The sequence below is a fragment of the Parus major genome, chromosome 13 (genome assembly GCF_001522545.3).
Source record: "Parus major isolate Abel chromosome 13, Parus_major1.1, whole genome shotgun sequence".
NCBI lineage: Eukaryota > Metazoa > Chordata > Aves > Passeriformes > Paridae > Parus > Parus major.
Genome location: NC_031782.1, coordinates 16070537 through 16085904, shown reverse-complemented (window position 1 = coordinate 16085904; position 15368 = coordinate 16070537).

Below are 15368 nucleotides of genomic sequence, written 5' to 3'. Positions count from 1 at the left end.
CCACAGGTCCATTTCCACCACAGGTCCATGGCCTCCACAGGTCCTTGTCCACCACTGTCTCTGTCCACCACTGGTCTCTGTCCCCAGCAGGTCCACTTCCACCCCATGTCCATGTCCCTCACAGGTCTGTGTCCACCACAGGTCCACCACAGATTCCTGCCCTTCCTGTCCTCCCATGAAAATTGTCACGGCACAACCTCAGTGATTTTGCTGCAGAATCTCCGTCCATTTCAGAGCAGCACTCGGGGTTAATGATGTGCATAATTTACGTTATTATGCCTTTTATTTATTTTTATTATTATAAATTGCCTGCTTTCATGTTTCTCTTCATGATGATGCTCTGGGAACACAACGGAGTGGTAGGAAAACAACACCAGAGCCCTGCAGTGTCAGCCTGGAACGCAGAGCCAGCATTCCCAGGCTCCAGACACTCCCAGGAGCACAGTGGCAGAGCTCAGGGCACCTGCCAGCCTGCAGGTTTATTGGGAATGGAAATAAGGGAGCTGAGGATTTCTTTGCTCTGGAAGAAAGAGGCAGGACCAGCCCTGACACTGCTCCTCTGCCTGCAGCCACGGGCTGGGGGTTTTGGGGTCTCCTTCCAAAGGATTTCCCTCCTCATCCCCAGGCTGTACCCAAGGAGATGGAGAGGGGTTGGCTCCAGTTTTGCTGCAGCTGGAGGGGGATAAGGAGACTCCAAGCTGTGCTGGTGGCTCCAGGCACAGCTCCTGGGGCACTGGGGGTGGCTCCTCACCACAATCCTCAAAGCTTTTCAAACATGCCCTGATTATTTTCCAGCTCAGACTGTTCCTTACCTTCCCAGTCTTGCTGGTTCAGCCCTTTTCCATGGATTGGGGTGAACTGATCACCAAACAAAACCATTCCTCATCCACCAGGCTCCGGTTTTGCTGCTCTGCCCAAACACAATCCCTGCCTGGGCTTGGATACCTGTGGGGAAAGGCCCTGCTGAAAACATTTAGGGACTGGCAGGAAAATTATCAGAATGATTGGGGTGATTAATTTGGAGCTGTTGAAGGCCCTTTTAAAAGATGCCCTAAATGTGTTCCAAAAAGCCACGCTGATCACAAAAGCAATGAAGAAATGCACCTTGATGAGATAAGAGGTGAAAGAAGCAATAAAACCAAATAAAGCAACCTATATAAAAAATGGGATAAGAGCAAGCTGACAGCAACAATCACTGGGCAGAAAAGAAGGGATGCAAACAGGGCCTGACAAGAACCTGAGCTGGGAAAAAAGCCTCAGTGGAGATGGAGAGGTGGTTTCCCAGTCCAGTGTTTGGATTCCCAGGTGTCCTGGCAGTTCCTGGGAGGAGGGAGCATGGCAGGGCTGATCCAGAGGGTCTGTGGTGGTTATTTTAAATGGACAAGTCCTGCTTTGGACAGTGCTGAATGGTTTGTGGAATAGTCCTGCCTCCCCTCAGAGAGGAATTTTTAAAATAAATCTGAAATCCAAAGCTTGCAAACCGAGCTCTTCAGCTGGAAAGGCTTCTGATCCATCTTATCCATCTGTTCTAGCTCTGCCAGCACTCCTGAGGACATGGAAAAACACCTTGTGTTGTTTTCCTGTTGTCCAGAGCACTGACTTCCCTGGCAAGACCTAAAAACCTGTTCTTTTCAGGGTTTCAGGAACAAATCCAGCATTTCCCAGGGCAGGAAACACACTGGGAACGTGCAAGACCATCGTGGATGCTAAAAATTCCCTCCTGCAGGTGCCTGGGAGCTTTGGCTGCCCATGCACAACCAGCCAGACACCACAGAATAGAGATGGGAGAAATTCCTGCTGCCCTCAGGGGCCTGCCCAGATAATGGGGTTTTCCTGCTTGTTTTAAACAGTTTGGATCTATCTGATCCAGATTTCTATCTAATCCAGATTTCTCCAGCCTGGAAGCCAGAGGGGCTGGGGAAGGCTTGGGTGGGGGTTCAGGGTTTCCTGTTCTCCAGGATTGGTGGGAAAGATCCACCTCAAAGAGCCAAAATCCCAGGAAACTTCAGCCTCTGCTGGCACTGGCCCAGAATCCAGGAGAACATGGATTCCACGGGGTGATGCAAACACAGGGAAGTTCCAGTTGGCCAAAATCCCATCAAAGCTGACCTGTGATGAGCTGCAGCCTCCAGGAACTCAAACAGCCCCTGCTCAACATTGGCACCACAATCGTTTCCCTTGGAGGGCTGGAGGAGCAGCAAAGCCTGGAGGCACCAGAGATGTTTCATTGCCAGGATTTCTCTGCTTGTTCCCAACTGCTCTGCCATGGGGAGAGCCCAGAACTCTGGATCTGGGGTTATCAGAGCACCTGAACCTCCTCAATTACAAGACAAAGAAATGATCTTTCCCAGCAGGATGGTCCTCTCCCTCAGGCTGGTTTTCAATCTTGGAAACTCCAGAGGAAAAACCTCCAGGAAAAGCCCCTTCCCTGCCCCTTCCCCTTCCCTTTGGAGCAGGGCAGGTACCCTAGGGAATAAACACCGAGCTAGAAGTAATGGGAAACCTTTAATTTACAGGTTAAATAAATAAACCTGAGAATAAATAGGTTGGAAACTATAAAAAAGGAAGGATATAAAAAAGGAACTGTAAACTCCTTTTATAAAAATAAAAAGGGGAAAAAATAATCTGAGTTTGATGATAACCATGAAGGGAAAAAATGGAAGCTTCTCTGCAGAATTCCTCACCTCCCAAACCAAGGATTTCACCAGACCTCAGCCCTGTTCAGCACTACAAATATATCAACAATTTATTACCTTGTTCCCTGGATTACTCCAAGCTTTTTGGAACCAGTCTAAAGCACAGGCAAATCCATTAAAAAATTGATTCCTTGTATTTCTTTATACCTTCCTCTAACCTGAGTCCCTTCTCTGTTAAACCCCACTACAGCAAATTCACCCTTTGCTTTCCCTCTCCCCAGCAGGGTGTTAGTGACATTTTTGGGATTTATCCCTCATCCTGCCCCGAGTGGCCTGGAGCCACAGGGTGGGAGATGCAGCAGCAGCTCCTGGGAATGGGGGGATAAATCTCCTTCTGTCTCCACCCTGGGAATGCTGGAGCAATCCCAGACAGGCAGATTCTCCCTGGCTCCACCTGCACCCCAAACCCACAGGCTGGGGGGTCTGTGGGGTCTGTGGGTTCTGCCCAAATCCGAGCCTGGAGCAGAGCCCCTCTGGCCCTGGGCTTTGTCCAGAGCTGTGGCAGAAGCTGCGGTTTCCTATCCCAATCCCACAGCTCTGCCTCCTTTGGGTGCTTCAAATCCAGAGAATGGGAAGCACAGCCAGAGGTGGCTCAGGCTGAATCAGGCACTGCATTTTTCCCAAAAATCTGAAAGCAGCCTACAACAATCACCACTGCCAAACACCTCGAAAATCCTGGAATTCCACGTGGCTCCTGAGCAGAGGGCACAGTGTTCCCAGCTTAAAGCTCCCTCCTGCAGCCCTGCCTTTGCCCTGGGGGGGTTTGATGTCCCTCCAGCCATTCCCACAGTTCCATGGTGTTTTATTCCATTCCATTCCATTCCATTCCCACCACTCCTGCCAGGCCACTGCTGTGCCCTGGGAACACAGGACAGCAATGCCCAAATCCTCCAGCTCCAGGCTGTGGTGCCAGCAGGGTCAATCCCTTCTCCAGCACAGCAGGGACCTTCCAGGCCAGCTCACTGCGCAATTAGGCTGAGATTAAGCAAAGCTTAACTTCTGGGAGCTGGACTCCAGCTGATCTCACTGGAGGTTTCACAGGAAGGTTCAGGATTGCAAAATGTTCCTTCCCATCCAAACAGGCTCCTACCAAAGCCAATCCTGCCAGCAATTTCTCATCCCTGTCCTGGAGCAAAGCATTCCCAGCCTGGCCAAGGAATGGTGGAAGGGCAGTGCCAGGGGAAAGGATGTGCTTGGAGCAGAGATCCCACCTGGATTCCTGCTTCAGGTCAGCACAGCAAGGATGATGTGGAGCTGCTGGAGCAAATCCAGAGGAGGCCATGGAGCCAGGCTGGGAGAGCTGGGGGTGGAGAAAAGGATCCATGGAGAGCTCAGAGCCCCTTCCAGTGCCCAAAGGAGCTCCAGGAGAGCTGGAGAGGGACTGGGGACAAGGGATGGAGGGACAGGACCCAGGGAATGGCAGAGTTGGATGGGATATTGGGCAGGAATTGTTCCCTGGCAGGGTGGGCAGGCCCTGGCACAGGGTGCCCAGAGCAGCTGGGGCTGCCCCTGGATCCCTGGCAGTGCCCAAGGCCAGGCTGGATGGGGTTTGGAGGAACCTGGGATGGTGGGAGGTGTCCCTGCCATGGCAGGGGATGGTACTCGATGACTTTTATAGTCCCTTCCAACCAAAACCATTTTGGGGTTCCATGGAGGCTCAAGGGAGTTTTTCCTTTAAAAACAGTGGTTTTGAACCCAAATCCTCGTGGATTTCCCTTTGGCTCCCTCTGGTTTCACAGGCAGAGGCAGAATCATCATTTCCTGATTAAACATCAATTCACTTGTAAGGCCTCAAGATTTATAATAAAATTAAGGGCACTTAATTAAGGACCCTGCAACTTTCTTTTGCTGATATTCTGCTGTAGCTGTGGTGATTTCACTCAGAGCAAACCCCTGAACGACCCAAATCACCCTTAATCCCACAAATCCTGCATCAAACCTTCCACCTGCTGGGAGCCAACAAATTAAACAGCTCCAAACTTTTCCTGGAATAACAAGGACAATCAACTTCAGCAGCAGAGAGAAACCCCAGGATCACAAGATGCTTTTGGAAACAATTTTTATTCCCCAGCTTATAAAAAAATGTGTTTGATGCCAAGGGGAAAACAAAGGAGGGGGTTTATAGGATGGGACCAGCTAAAGGTAGAGGGGAGGAGGGAGGAGAAGGAGAAGCTTTAGGGGACAGTGGCACTTCCAGTTGGGGGCTGGTGACAAACCCCAGCCCCATTTTTCACCCTCTTACCACCAGCTTTATTCTTGTAAAATATTTAGTGATTTCCCTCCACAAATTTCCAAACAGCTTGGCTGATCTTGCAGGTGAAAACTGGTTTAAAAATTAATTGCAAGCTTTTAAAAATTAATAATTATTTCGCTTAATTAAGCTTGCAGCTTCACAGTTTTTTAAGCTGCGAACAATTTGGGAGCTGCTGCCGTTGGGATGGAAAATGCTGGGGGATGAGAGCTGGAAGTCTGTTCCCTTCATTGTTTCCCAGAGCAGATTTTTGGGCTCTTCTGCATCATCTGCATCATTATTGATGCCATTCCTGCCCCTATCAAAACCTGGATCTATAACATGGCAATTTCACTGGAATTTCTTTTGTTCCAGCCTAATTGAAAATGTTTTCTTGTTGTCCATAACACATTTGGATATGGATTTTTTTTTAAAATGGATACTTTTACTTCTCCCATCCATCGTCCTTTATTTCCCAGTGTCTAATTTTTAATCACAGCCATTATCTTCCTCCCTCTCCTGATTTGTTACTTATTATCTGTAGGCCAGCTCGTCCCTCTGGCTTCTTTATTTATTTTTTAATTTTTTTTTTTGCAGGGATGTGTTATGATCTTTCCTTTTCATCACCATAAACACTCCTGTCAAAAAATCATTTAGTTCAGGGAGAACCCAAGAAATTTCTGCTTTCCAGCGAAGCAGTGGAGAGAGCTTTAAAAATTGCCACATGTGTGAGGACGGCCCAGCAGATTTTGCTGTGGGCTTCTGCTTAATTCCTGCATCCAAGTGGGATTTTTAATCTTTGGGATCTCTGGCACGTGGCAGGAGCTGCTCTGCACCCTGGCCTGGTCCCAGCCCCCCAAAATCCCCTCAATTTATTTCCTTGATCATGATTTCCAGTGGTTAGAAATCCATAAATCTGAATTAATACTGTCCTGCAGAGGTGGATGCACGACAGGACTCCCCATCTTTAATGGCTTTAAGTGGGAAAAAGAGAGACTTAGATGGGATATTGGGAATAAACTCGTCCCTGTGAGGATGGAGAGGCCCTGGAATGGATTTCCCAGCGCAGCTGGGGCTGTCCCTGGATCCCTGGCAGTGCCCAGGCCAGGCCGGACAGGGCTGGGAACAGCCTGGGATGGTGGAAGCTGTCCCTGCCCATGGATGGCTTTGAGATCTCTTCCATCCCCAGCTTTTCCATCATCTCCCTGCCCAGAGCAGGGCTGGAACTGTGGGGAGTTGAGGACAGGGGGTGAAATCTGGGGTTGTGCATTTCAGTGTGGCCCAGGCCAGGGGGAGCCAGGCCGAGCTTTTCCCTGGAGCTGAGCTCTCCGTGCCACCCCGAGCTGCAGCTGCTCCCGGCTGCCCCTTGCTTTGCTGACATTGATTTTGGAATAATGACTTTTCATGAAATAAATTTCACTGAAGAAAATAAATTATTTTCGGGCCTGGGCCGCTCCCGGCGCTGATTCCCCATTCCCAGCACCTCAGCGGCGTCTCAGCATTTCCATTCCAATGCGAGGCACTCACAACTTTATGTATTTCCCTTTTCATGCAGAAAATCTGCCTATTTCTACTCAGCACAAGAGGAACTTTTGCTGGGTTGTTTAACCTTGAACAAATGCTGCTTTAACCATTTTCAGGACAGCGGAATGACAAATTCTGCCTCTGCCTTTCTGCACCGCTGCTCCGTGGTTTAAACCTGAACGTGGCAGAACTGAAAGCAAAAATACAAAACGTATTTTTTCCCCCCCAGTGCTGCAGTGCTTTGAGTCCTGCTGGGGTTCAGAGATTTTCTTTGAAGCTGTGGGCTGTTGTTTGCCTTCCCTGGCTGGGTTTGATGCCCTTCCAGCCTTCTGCTCCACGCAGGATCCCGTGGAAGTGTGATCCCAGCGCTGCCTCCTTGGGTGCAGCTCCACCAGAGCTCCTCTGCTCCAGGCCTGGAGCTCTCCTGGAGCGTGAGGTGAATTTGAAATCATTTTCCTCCAAGGCTGTTCAAGAATTTAAAGTGTGAGCTCGATTCTTCCCTCACAGCGATGGAAGGTGAGCTGATGTCCAGTGGGGAATGCTCTTGGAAAAGCAGCTGAATTCTGCTCCAGAAGGAAAATCCTGGTTTTCCACCTCAGACTGAGGCAGACTCGGTTTCCAGTCGGGATCAAACACAAAGCTGTGCATGAGACCCCATCCTCAAGTGAGGGCCCACCCATTTCAGGAGATTCCTGAAAAATTCCTGGATGAAGCTTCCAAACAAGGAGGAGAATTGAGGGAAGCAAACCTGGCCAGGTGTGGGGAGGCCAGCGAGGCCCAGACCCCTCTCTGCATGTTTTTGGTTATCCCCCAGCCCACACAAACCCCACCAAATCCCTTGGGGAAGGATTTTGGTGACACAAAATCTGAACCAAGCAGGTTGTTCCTGCCTGTTTGGAATGTCCTGATCCAGGTGCTATCCCAGTTCTGAGCTGCAGGAGCTGTGAATTATCTCCCCTGTGCCAGCCCTGCCCATCACTCACACTTTGCTCCGACTGAAGAGTCTCAATCCATGAAATCTCTCCTCCTGCAGAGACATTCCTCAACCCTTATCTTTCCCACTTCTCTCTCCATCTTTTCTCCTTCCTAGGGTTTTTTTTTCCTGTCTTTTTTTTTTTTTTCTCCTCCAGTGGAGGGAACAGATCTGCAAACAGCAGTTAAGTAGCAGGTGAAATATTGATCTGTGCAATGACAAATTGATCTCTTCTGTTTTGTTTAACATTTTTCCCCCGAAAAATTTCCACACTCAATTTACTTTTAGGCTGTCACAGATCACTGAGGTGATTTTTTTTTTCCCCCTAACTGTACCTGCAACATGGGCATGCAAGGAAAAAGTCACATTTCCTGAGCAGCTACAGCTTGGTTAAGGCTTGTGACTGGTTCAGCTCAAATCCCAGAACCCCAGGATGGTTTGGGTTGGAAAGGACCTTGAAGATTATTTCATTCCACCCCAAGGGACACCTTCCACTGTCCCAGGCTACTCCAACCTGGCCTTGGGCACTGCCAGGGATCCAGGGGCAGCCCCAGCTGCTCTGGGCACCCTGTGCCAGGGCCTGCTCACCCTGCCAGGGAGTGATTCCTTCCCAATATCCCATCCAAATTTCCCCTCTTTAAGTCTGAACCCATTCCCCTTGTCCTGGCACTCCAATTCCTGACACAAATCCTTCCCCAGTTTCCCATCCAGACACTGGAAGGGGCTCTGAGGTCTCCACACCCTTTTCCAGGCTGGGCAGTCCCAGCTCTTCCTACAGGACTGTTCCAGCCTCCCACAGCACTCTGCACATGTTGTTCCTGTTTTCCTGGCCCGTTGTGAGCTCCTGCCACAGCTTCACACCAGGAACTGGGAATATTGAACAATTATCGGCAGCTTCATGGTTTAGCTGCTTTCCTTTCCTCCTCCTGCTCTGGGGGTGCTGCTCCTCCACAGCTCCCTGCGGGCTTCTCTTGCCACTTTTACTCTGCTGATTTATTCCTGAATTGTTTCTTGCACCTTTAGGAGACACAGTTGATTTTTCTCTGCAACACTACAATTTCACACTGCACTCTTAACTTCTTTAAGATCCTCTGATGGGGATTTTTCCAAAGCTTTTGCCTGCTCTGGAAGCTCAGGGGCTGCAGGGACTCTTGATGCAGTGAATCTTCCCCACTGTTCCATATTTATTGGAATATTTTCCTGAGTGTTTGCCCAGCTCAGAGCCAGGCTGGACCATCCCTGGACTGAAGCATCCCTGCATTTCCCACCTCCAGCTCCTCTGGAACCACCTTTTCTTTTTTAATAAACTGCTCATTCCCAGTAAATGCCTCTTTCCTTTTCCACATCCTTCAGCCTCTGGGGTGAATTCCAGGTGCTCCTTGGAATACTTTCAATTTCCCCATTTTGCTCCCCCACCTCCTCAAATACTGCTGATTTGGGGATGGATCCTCTGCTCTGGGGGCTCCACAGAGGGGGGTTGGCAAAAAGGGTTTATTATTAGATTTATTAAGGTTTATTTTTAGATTTATTAGGGTTTAATATTAGATTTTTACACCTCCTCCAAAAAAGGGCTTGTCTCTGCTGTCACAGCTTTGTCTTCTCACGCTGCTTTTCTCGTTTTTCTCCTTTGAACATGACTTCCACGTTTTGAAGGATACTGTTTTACCTCTGACAGCCTCCTTTGGTCTGCTCTTTAATGAGAACTGCTAATTTTTTGCCCTTTTAAGGTCTCTTTTGATAATTGTATAGGTTTGCTCTCATCCTCTAATAGAAGATTTTTAAACAATGTCTGTGTCCCCTGGAAAAATGTCACCCTTTTGGTGGCTGCTTTTAATTTCTTTTTAACAAGCCTCTCCCCTTTTATGTGGAGAGCCTTTTTGAAATGAAGTTGTGATGAACTTTTGCAGGTTTATTTTTAAATTCCTACAATGTTACGGAGTTGAAGTACATCGAGACATTTTTATAGAGCAACCCTTCAACAACAGCATTTAAAATTAGCCCTGTGGCCTGCCCAGGATTAAATCTGGCACCGCTTCTCCTGGCTGCCCCAAGGAGGAATTCTCTCCTGTGTTGTCTCTGTCCATTTTTTCCATGGAGTTTCTGGAATTCTCCCCAATTTTGGGCTGGTTTGCACCCCCTGGGCCCCAGATTCTTATGGTTTAGAGTCACCTGGTCAGATGGGTGCTGATGGAGTCTCAACCTTTCACTTTGGTTTAGAATTTAAACTCACAGAGTGAGTTATTTTCTAATATTAATTGCTCATTAATTGTTCATCACACTAATTAATGCCCAGCCCTCTCCTGCACTTGCCCACTGCTGCTTTCTGCCCTGGCTGTCATGGGTTGGGGTTTTGTCCTTCTGATTTCCACAGAAAACCCAAAAGCTGGGATAAAACCCCACTAGATCCCACACTGGACAAAAGGGCCATCCAGGATACCCCATTCCCTGGAGAATTTCCCATTCCAGCTGGGATTGTTGCTCCTCAGAATGAACACATCCAAGCTTTACCTGGATTTGTATGTGATGCCATGAGATAAATAAAATAAATCAATCTATGTGAGGAAACAACAACCAAATGACTCATTTTAGCAATGGAAAGTTTATACTGGTAATTACAAAGTTTAAAGAGAGCTCCTGACCTCCATCATGCCCCAAAGCCCTTCCCAAGGAAGGTCATCCCAACATTTTCCACAGAGGAGCCAGGAATGTGTGACCACACACAGGAAGGTCGTGACAATCCAAGCATTTCCCCCTTTCCATGTTTTAGGCTGAGGGCAGGATTGTTCCCAAGTCCCATCATTTCCTGGGAGGTTTTTATCAGCTGAAAACTGCCAGGAGCACTCAGCAAGGCAGGAGAGGAGGAAAGGGAAACCCAGGGGCAGCCACCTACCCTGGCTGGGGCTGCCTGAGAACGTTTGGAAAGTGAGGCTGCTCTCCTTAAAGACACTGGGAAAAGCCTCACCCATGCCAAAAAATTCAGTCCTGAGGATTGAGGTGGATGAGCTCTAAAGGAAAGGCAGGGCTGGTTTTGCTCCTGTCCCACTGGATTCTCCTATTTCCTCATTGTTCTTTACAATCTGTTGTAAACTGGTGGGAAGTCACTGCCCCATTTCTAAAAACCCCAAATCCTCAGCATCACCCTGTAATCAGTGGGAGGCCTCTGCTTGCCCAGAGCTGCTGTGGCTGCCCCTGGATCCCTGGGAGTGTGCAAGGCCAGGCTGGATCACACAGGGACAGCAGGAGGTGTCCCTGCTCATGGCAGGGCTGGAAAGGGATGAGCTTTAATGTCCCTTCCCACTGTGATTCTGTCGTAAATCCAAGCTTACAAAACCCAGCAAATTTCACTCCAGGTGAGCACAGACAACATTTCCCAACATTTCCCTTTTCCCTGTTAAACCCCCAGCCTGTTTATTCATTCACAGCTGTCACAGTTTCATTTCCCCCTCGTTCTTGCCTCGAGCATCTCCTCTCCTGCCCTGCCTCTGGAGCTCCACACTGCCCTGTGCAATCACTGGGCAGCCACAGCCACATCTCCACCGTGCCTGCTCCATCCCCTCCTGGAGGCTCCCGAGGATTCTGTTTGCACTGCACAGGCTCAGACCCTGGGCTTTAGGGATAAGCCAGATTTTCTTCTGATTAAAGACTTCTGGAAGATTAAAGATACACAGCCGGGGCCCAAGTCAAAGCTGCAAAGCAAAGATCACTCTGTAACTTTGCACTTGGCAATTTGATTATTTTTCTTTCAGTCCGTTCTCCTGCATTTTTAAACACAGAAATTGGGAATGACAATCATCTGCCACAGAGCAGCACGGTGCCCAGCTCAGGAGCAGGGCTCAACACCGAGAGCCAGAGTGGAGTCAGAGCGATTCCCAGGGTTTTGGCACAGCCAGTCCAGCTCTGCTGGATGTTCTCCCACTCCCTACACAGCCCCAGGCTCCTGCTTCAGTCTGGCTTTGTTCTCTCTGCTCCACTTTCTCTTCCCCTGCCATTCCCAGCAATTGTCTCCATCCCACACAGACAAACCTCTCTCTGTCGCTCTCCACATCCTCTCCCTCAGCCTGGATGAAGCAGAGGTGCCTCCATCTCCTCCAGCAGGATTTTCCCCCAATCCCAAGGGCAGAACAGGCTCTTCTGGTTGGACAAAGGGCAGGGGACACATGCAGTGTCCCCAGGGTGTGCAGAGGGGGCACAGAGCAGTGCCTGTGGGAGCCAGGCCATCTCTGGGCACAGCCTGGCACACCAGCAGCTGAACAGCATGGGGCAAACTCTGCCTCCCCCCCTCCTCCTCCTCCTCCTCCTCCCCATCCCACTTGTGCCCACTGAGCAGCATCTCCCCGTGTCACCACCCCAAAAACCCTTCTCCAGCCAAAAAAGGCTGTCCCCAAAAACCTCCTGCAGTGCCCACTTTCTGTTTCTCTCACCGATAACATCCAGCCAGCCCTTGGCACGTGGGATGTGCCCTCTGTCCTGCCAGCCCCAGGGGTGCCTGTGTGGGATGGTCTGAGGATCCCCTCTGCCATGGGGGGGTCAGGGATATCCAGGAGCCACCTGAGCCACGTCAGGCTGTCCTGAGCTGGAAAAGGACGAGCAGTGGAGCAGTCCAGACAGGCCTCCAGCTGGCCCAGCAGCTGCTCTGGGACCTGAACCCACCCCTGGGAGCTGCTGGTGGCTTCGTGTGACCATGGAATGTCCTGTCCTGCTGTCACCGAGCTCATCAGCTGCTCCCACAGCCCTGAGAAAATCCACCCCATTTCCTCTGTGTCAGGAGCATTCCCAAAAGGCTTTTGGAGCAAAAAGGGCGCGTTTTGTTTGACTCTGCGTTAGGTTACTTCCTCTCCCTCTGTAACGAAGAGAGCTCAAAGCGACAGTCAAACAGAGAGGAAATAAAGAGAGTTATGAGGAGAAATAAAAAAGGGTTTATGATCATTTTCCCACCCACCACGTCCTCGCTGGCTGCTCCTTCCTCCCAGCCCAGCTTCCAGCTGCCAATAACTCACAGAGCATTTCCAGCACCAGCCCTGGGCTGCTCATCTTCCATCCCCCTGCTCTGGCTGCACACTCCCAGCTCTGCTCGGCTTCTCCTGCACCTGCAGCCTGCTCCAGGTCCGGGTTTCCTCCTCCCAAGGGAAGGAACCAGCTCCCTTCAGAGGCATCTCCTGACTCCTCCACTTTTATTGGAGAGACCTGCCACACACACACACGGAGATCAAACAGATGCTGTCTGTCACAGAGCTTAGAGCCTAATTACAGAAGATTACAGAAACTATTTATAAATATTTATACCCATTTAAATATATTTATAAACGTATCAGGATTGGATAAAAGTGTATATTGTTGTTTTAGCTTAAGACACAACCAAGTATCTTTTATACAATGCTCATACAATAATCATATATTTGTATTAAGCTGCTTTTTGACGAACATGGACAGCAGCTGTTAACATTTGAATCACTGTTAATACAAAGTAGGTTGGCTGAGGAGGATGGGTGGATGCTCAGGAGTCTGGAGCAGCAGAGCAGGAATCTTCCCCTTCTGGATCCAGAAATTTGCTGCTTTAATCCAGAAGGAGACTGGAAACACAGAAGAAGGTGATGGATCTTTTTCTCACCCTCAGTTTGCTGGTTTATTTTGGCAGATTAGAGCCTTCCCTCATCTCTCACCTGGGGGAAATTTTCCACACAGTTCCTGGTGCTGCTCTTCCCACCGGGATCCTCTAGCTGGGAGCAGCAGTCAGCAGGTGGAACACCTGAGTCACACCAGGGGAACACCTGAATCACACTTTGCTGTCACCCACAGGTCCCCCAGCCTCCCAACTCCCCATTTTGGGGCTCCCTTTGGCCCCCAGGAGCCTCCATGGCACCTCCTGAGCCAGGACAGGCCTGTGCTGCTCTCTGTGCAGCAGCTTTGCCTCTTTGGCTGATGCTCAGGAAGGGCTCCAGCAAAAACATTTGGAAAATCCCCAGTGATTTCTTCTTTCCTTCCATTCAGCCTCCTAAGGCACAGCATGTGTGTGCTATCCAGAGGTGTGCTGGGCATCTTGGGTCACAGCTGGCAGAGGCTGTGCTCCCTGACCCAGGTGTGTCCAGGAGGGTTGGGAGATGAAGGCTGTGCTCCCTGACCCAGGTGTGTCCAGGAGGGTTGGGAGATGAAGGCTGTTCTCCCTGACCCAGGTGTGTCCAGGAGGGTTGGGAGATGAAGGCTGTTCTCCCTGACCCAGGTGTGTCCAGGAGGGTTGGGAGATGAAGGCTGTTCTCCCTGACCCAGGTGTGTCCAGGAGGATTGGGAGATGAACCTTTCAGTGTGTTCTTGTGGAAAACACGACTCAAACCTCGCCCTCGGCACCCAGGAGCAGCCAGTTAGCCAGGGGGATGTGGGCTGGGGGGCCTGGCCAGAGCTCTGGAGCTGCCTGGATGTGGGAGTCTGGAGGAGGACGTGGATGGAAGTGCAGGAGGAAGCAGCCAAGTGAAATTTGGGAAATTTGGAGAAAAGGCAGCTTGGAGCTGCAGCAGGGAGCTCTTGGTGTGAGCTGCCCCTCGGTGCCCATCCTGATGAGGATCCAGGTGGGCTCTGAGCAGCTCAGACACGTCTCTCCATCCCAGGGATGCTGCTGGGAGGGGGATCCAGCCCTGCCCTGCCTCTTCCCAAACACCTTTCCCCCCTCCTGGCAGAGACCAAAGCAGGGAGCTCGCTCTGTGTTCGCAGCAGGGCGGTTTTTGAGCAGGACAATCCCTTGGTCAGGCATCAAACAGCAGCGTGTGAACCATCTGCTTCTTGGACTCCTACACCCCGAGAAAAGCTGCTGGATTGGAAAGAGGATATTAATCTGAAAAGCACACAACAAAGCGACTGCAGGGTGTTTCCCCCTCCCAGCCAGAGCGAGCGAGGGAAAGCTGATTACCATGACACACAGGAGCCCTGATCTAATATTCCACTTCAAGATTTGCAAATAATGTGCCCATTAACATTCATTAGCTCTTTAAATAATACCTGCCAGACCTTCCAGGCAAGGAGGAAAGGCCCCTTTGCCCAGGAATCAATCACCTAACAGCCTCTAATTGTGCGTTTTCCACGGCTCGGGGAAGTTTCAGTGGAAACAAGGCAGGACAGGAGAGCAAAGCTGGAGCTGTCAGTGCTGGGAGCAGAGCTGCACTCAGCCACCCTTGCTGCTCCCGGGATCTTGGCTAATTAACTGCTCCTCTGCGACAGCTCTCCACTCGCTGGGTGCTGGGGGAGGCTCCCTGCAGGAAAGTGTCAAGGCAGCCTCTCAGCACCCAAAATAGCTCCTGTCCTGCAGCTCCTCAGGGCCTGAGCCTCCGGGGCCAGGCAAAGCAGAGGGGGTGCCGTGCCCGTGGTGCCCCAGGAGGTGACGTTTTGGGAATGTCACTGAGTCCCCAGGATGGGTGTGAGGGTGTCCTGCAGCCCCTGGGGAGTCACAGCCTGGCAGAGGTGGAAAACTCAAGGGTTGAGATGCAGGCATGGCCGTGGAGCTCCTACAAACCACACTGCTGTGTTTGTCAGCGGTGCTTTCTGCCCTCCCAGCCCTTTGGGAAGGGGAAATCCTCTGCCAGACGCAAAGGGAAATCTGGGACAGGAACCTCACCGCTCTCTGGCCATACTGCTGTTGGATGGCCAAAGCAGCCCCCTGCAGAAACCCAATTTTCCAGCTTGCACTGAAAACTGCCCCAGCTGAGAGCCTGTGCTCAGACCCTGCCAGGACCTTGTCCTGCCCACCCCTGTGTCCTGTCACCCCTCTGTCCTGTCACCTCTGTGTCCTGCCACCCCTGTGTCCTGCCACCCCTGTGTCCTGCCCACCCCTGTGTCCTGTCACCCCTGTGTCCTGTCACCTCTGTGTCCTGTCACCTCTGTGTCCTGTCACCCCTGTGTCCTGCCCACCCCTGTGTCCTGTCACCCCTGTGTCCTGTCACCTCTGTGTCCTGTCACCCCT